This window comes from Ornithodoros turicata, chromosome 2, assembly GCF_037126465.1.
Source record: "Ornithodoros turicata isolate Travis chromosome 2, ASM3712646v1, whole genome shotgun sequence".
Classification (NCBI taxonomy): domain Eukaryota; kingdom Metazoa; phylum Arthropoda; class Arachnida; order Ixodida; family Argasidae; genus Ornithodoros; species Ornithodoros turicata.
Genome location: NC_088202.1, coordinates 14889606 through 14895781, shown reverse-complemented (window position 1 = coordinate 14895781; position 6176 = coordinate 14889606).

Sequence of the window (6176 nt, the reverse complement as noted above, 5' to 3'; positions counted from 1 at the left end):
GGTTCAGTGCCTGCGAGATAATACGAAGCCTTCGCGTAAAGCGAATCTATTATCAGATGCCACAATGCAAACGAAAGATTTTACGAGCATGACGTGCTGGCCAAGTCTACATTTCTAATCACGTAGTCTTCGTAACACACGGCACACAAACGTATATGAAATAATTTCCAAGTGGCAATCAGATTTTGGGAGAAGCGGATCACACAACCGCCATCAGAAGTGCTTGACCAATATACAATGAAGATGAGCGTTATGCATAAACACAATGGAAGATATGTTATGTTAATTATAATAACAAGATCAGCGCAGGTCACACATAAACATAGATCCAATTCCAAAATATACTCGAGACTTCCCGTAGCCATACAGAAAAACTATCACATTATTTTAGTGTCATAGCATCTGGGCACTACATTTTCAGTGACCAATCAGTAAATCAATAAATTTCAGTGACCAATCCTCCTCCGGCAATTCTATCCTTCGGGTGTTGAACTTAAAACTATTTGGTGGTCAGGTCTCATTCCATATGAGAATTCTTACACAAATTGTGGAATATTCATTTCCTTAGAGATTACTGTTCTCAGTCTAGCCATGCTAAATGCAAGGTGTTTTTCATTGTGATGCGTAGAATTCATTATAATGATGTCAAAGATTACATTTATTGTTTCAGTTACACACTTGTTTATTTCGATTAATTACAGTTGTATTTCAAACTCTGAAGTTTTCGTTTGTTGTCTTCATTGATGATTTCCGAAGACATGTCTAGCCATGCTAAATGTAAGGTGTTTTTCATTGTGATGCGTAGAATTCATTATAATGATGACAAAGATTACATTTATTGTTTCAGTTATACACTTGTTTATTTCGATAAATTACAGTTCTATTTCAAACTCTGAAGTTTTCGTTTGTTGTGAAATTACACATTGCATCGAGTTGGATCCGAGATGAATTCATCAATGAAGATTGATGAATTCCGAAGACATTAAATAGTTAGACATTAATAGACATTAAAAGCATATCTATGTTTATTTTATTGATTAAAATTTTATTATCTGGTTTAGAATGCTGTAATCTCCACCTGTCGTGAGAATTATTGTTTTGACTTTGTTTCAAGTATTCACTCGACTGATATTCTATGAGTTGTGAACTTACTGCCTGAAATAATTATTGTCTTGTATTTGTTTCAATTGTACACTCGATTGACATAAGTAAGTACCTCTAAGATGGGAATGCCTCATAACTCTGAGTTGTATTTCACATTTGATATTTCTGTGTGATTCATTCGAAATTTCTGTTGCAAGATATTACAAAAATTTATGTAATTAAATTTGTTTCTCATTTTTTGATTGGGTATCGTTGCTACCAATTAATAATTTGGACTTTCTCTACATGTTCAATAACAATATCGCATCTCTACAAACTTAGTCGACCACCACCACAAACAAACAAACAACCACTTTGACGAAAGAACTCCGTTTCAAGGAAAGGATACGAAAAGATAGTGATCCCCGCGAATAATATCGACATCTATTTGCGCTGCACAATAAAATATATCGCCTTTGAACTATCTTATCTGACCTCTAGAACGTCCTGTTTGCTGGACGAAGGAATATAGCCCCCAACCCTTTGAGTGATAAAGCATGGGAGCTTGGTCATATAGATAGAGACATAAAGTCTCCCGGCTTTGAGGAAAAGAGTGAAAACCGAGATGAAACCAGAGCATATTTTCTATGTCTTGGATACCTCCATCAAGGTTTGTAGTGTTTGTTATAATGAAAATTGTATGTTGGTCGATTTTATGATGGTTCAATGATAGATTATTTTCCTCTGTTGTTCTTTGCATGTCGCCGCGTGTTCCTCTGTTCTTCAGCGTTATGTCTGTGCTATATTGTAATATTTCGCCTTTTGATAGATTGATTAGCTATTATTTCTCTATGTGTTGGATGGTGCGCAGGTTTGGCTCTCTATTAATTGTAGCTGTTGATTTTGTTGTTTCTCGTTATTTCCTTACGTCTATGCTGTTCGCTTAATAAGAAATTAAAAGTTCAGTAATGTTGGAATATGAAATTGAGATTCCCTATCGCGCTCGAAATGTTATGACAGATATTCACACTATTGCAATGATAGTTCTCAGGTATAGGAATATTAGACTTTTTATAATACAACTTCTAATTTGATTGTCATCATATTGATTAAGAATATCTTCTTTGTAGCGGTATAGATTTTATTTCCTGTTGTGTTCTTGTCGTTCGTGTTCCGCGGTCTTCCATACATCTATCGGCACCCGTCTTCAACAAATCAGGGTAGATATCATTAGATCTAGCTGTTGGCTAGGAGCGTGCTATGTGGTGAAGTTCATTTTTAACATGTCTATTTTCTGATGAGTTTGATTTTTTCTTCTGACTTTCTGAATGATAGATTACTCTGTTGTTTTGATTAGGAATATCTTCTTTGTAGTGGTATAGATCTTATTTCCTCTTGTGTTCGTGTCATTCCTTGTCGTTCGTGTTCCGTGGTCTTCCATACATCTATTGGCACTCGTGTTCAACAAATCAGGGCAGATATCATTAGTTCTGTTTGTTGTCTAGGACCGTGCTATGTGGTGAAGTTCATTTTAAACATGACTATTTTCTCATGAGTTTGATTTTTTCTTCTGATTTTCTGAATGATGGATTACTATGTTGTTTTGATTAAGAATAACTTCTTTGTAGTGGTATAGATTTTATTTCCTCTTGTGTTCGTGTCCCTTAGTCTTCCAGGGCCTCTGCTGTTCACAGTTAATTACATACAACTATCAGAACTTCCCGCTATTGCACTGATGGTTCTCACGTATAGGAATATTAGATAGAATATAATAGAGTAGAATATATTTTTATAACACAACTTATAATTTTGTTTGTAATCATATTGATTAAGAATATCTTCTTTGATGAAATGTGGTGATCGTTTCTCGTTTTGATATGGTGTAGCTATTATTTCCCTACATGTTGGATGACTGGTTCTATATTAATGCTATGTGTTGATCGTGTTGATTCGAATTATTGCCTTATGTCTGCGCTATTCATTTCAATAGAAATTGATTAATTAAATTTGTGTCAAGAATATTAAACTTAGCTATTGTGCTCGAAATTACTTACATCTATCAGGTTCTCATATCTCAGACTTTTTATAATAAAACTTGTAATTTTGATTGTAATCGTATTGATTAAGAACATCTTCTTTCATTAAATGTGTTATCACTTCTGATTCATTGAAAACTTGTCTGTATGATTACAGTTAATAAAAAAATATTGTGTTTGATATGTGATACCCAGGTCCCCCAAGGTCGCCATTTTCCCATGTATTTGTTCGTATCCCGGTGCGTGCAATGCCGGAGGCCGCCCTTAGATACCCCATTGTTACCAGACGTTGGCTTGCGTGGATTGTAGCGCGCTAGAGATCCAGTTGAAGCACAATCCAAGCCAGGCCAAGTCACCAAAGGAGAAATGGACGACTGCAGCGCCTGCGGCGCCTGGTACGACAGGTACGCTATGTGATGCACGCAGCCGTGCACTAGATCCTTCCGATCGCTCAACACGTTTAAAAACGGGACCAAAAAGTGAAACACGACAGAGCAAGTTGTTATACGCGTTTTATTTGGACATATAAAGACTAGATTCATTCGCAGAAACAACAAGAACATTTTGCCGCTAAACTTAGCGCGCTGAAGTGATCCGGAACGGCAACAGTGGGGTATCTAGTGGCGGCCTTCTTCGTTGCACGCTTTTCCGAGGTGAGTTTGGGGGACCTGGTGATACCTATTCAATGCTATTGTATCATACCTTTAATAAGTATATTCTTTGTTACGTGTATTGTGTTTCTTCTGCTTCAAGTTTTTTTGGCTGGGTTTTACTCCTCCCGACAGAGTCACAGCATAATTCCTTGCACTATTGACTTTAATAAATATATTTTCACTTATACTTTTGTGTATGGCTATCCTTTGCATGTAAACAGGCTACTGCACACCTGTTGTAGCTAGAAAAAATTAGCGATTGAAGTTGGCACAGGCTGAAAAAATTATGAAGGAAGTCGGCCCAGGTTCAAAAATGTGAGAGGGTAAACGCGCACGCAGCCCTCCGGCCACGCACCGCCCTCCGGTAAGAGCCTCCACCCGAGCGCCGCCCGCCGGTCGCGGGAAAAAATACGCGACCCAAGTCGGCCAAGGCGCAAAAATGTCGAAAGAAGTCGGCCCCGGCTGAAAAATGTAAGAGGGTAAGCGCACGCGCAGCCCTCCCCCCGCCGATAAGCACGTGGACAACCCTCCGCACACGCGCTGCGCGGGGAAAAATACGCGCAGGCCTCAGGGCAGGGGTCAAGGGTCCAGGTTGTAGTTTCGCCACCATGTTAATAGGACCCCCCCCCCCTCCTACTACTGACAGCGAACTTTATACTAAAACTCACTATTGCGTCACGTAAGACTGACCGTATTTTATTAAACTCGTGGTTTGTTGTTCTTCGAGAAGAGTCATCTATTCCCGACGGGCCTACTCAAAGGTGATCGCGTATCAGTAATTAGTGACCAGCGGCATGACCTAGCGGGTTAAGGCATCCCTCTCGTTGGTGATAGCCAAGATCGTGTCGAAGACTGGAAGGTGGTGGGTTCGAATCCTACCACCGGCTGTGCTGTCTAAGGTTTTCCCTGGGTTTTCTGAAGGCTTTCCAAACGAATGTCGGTTAAGTTCCCCCGAAATCAGCAAAAGACGCATACTAACCCCTCTGTCCCCCACTCCTTCCTGCTGTCCTCTCTCCATCTGTCCACATCTGTACGCTGCTCATAGCCACAGTTGCGTAACCACAGCTAACACGGAATAAAAAAGTAATTAGTGCAGCCATTAATTAACTTTCATAATTAATATTTATATTCAGTGAAAGTATGTTGACCGCCAAATAGCAAAGTTGTATAGCTCAACCCTGAGGAGTCTGTAGTCCGTTAGATAGATAGATATTTACGTAATTGTGCCCATGAACGACGTTAGTCTAGATAATGGTGCACAAAATAAGAATAACACATTTACAAACTACACGGTAGTGCCGGCAAAATCAAAGTGCTTAAGAAGAGAACACTTGAATGCATCTCAGGTGTTACAAAACAAATCTAGATCAGGCTTTAAAGCTCTCAAAACTCACTCAAAATTCGGTACAAGGGACAGTGATCAGCACGGCAGGGTACATGAAAAGGAGTAAATGTCCAAGCACAATATACAGGCACACCAAACAGGACAAGAATCGAAACGGCAGCGCTTTTCTGTGCCCTTGTAAAAAATAAAACGCACTATTTTCCAGCCTTGGTGAAGTCAGGCTGTGGGGAACCCTGCTTCCTAGCGTCCTGGTCGTTACCGTATTTTTGTTTTGTTGTGTTTATTTTTGTTTTCTTTTGCTTTTTTTTGTCTGGCAGAACGTACAGAATTATCGAGCAGCCGAATCAATGGTTTTATTTTGTTATCTGCGTGGTTTTTCTAAGTTATCGATTGGCAGTTATATTCCGTGAAATTTATCAGATGGAGGAGGAGGAGGAGGAGTGTCGTTGGGAGGAACCCGAGAGGTCTGCCTGCCTGATTAGGCGGCATGTTTCTCGGGAAGGGAAAGGTGGTGGAGAGGAGGAAAGGGTGAAGTGGAAGACCGAGCGGAATCCGCTCGGGGGGAGGATAGCTGCGTCCATGGGCCGACTTCAGGGGAACTGTGCCGGCATACGCCTATTACACATCTGAGGGAAACCCAGGAAAAACCCCAGACGGCACAGCCGGCCCGCGGATTCGAACCGCGGACCTCCCAGTCTCCAAGCGCACGCGTTACCGCTGCGCCACCGGAGCTGGTCAAGTTATCAGATGAAATCTGGAACTGCCGGTGTTGAGCAGACCAAACCAGATAACGGCGGGAACAAAATCAAAGGCGGCATTTTGATGATAACACAGGGTGAGAAACGGCATCACTATTCCGCCTCACACTCACTCCGGAACAAAGCGGTGTGTTCCATGCTTTGAGGTACAGGATAATGTAAATGAGGCTTGTGCAGTGACTTCACGTGTGGGCACGTGACATTGGAAAGCATATTGCCCCACCGGAGTCAGAGTGGGGGGCATGACGTCACTTGTTGCGGTATGCGTGCAGTTACGAGTGGAAATTGTAAAAACACATGC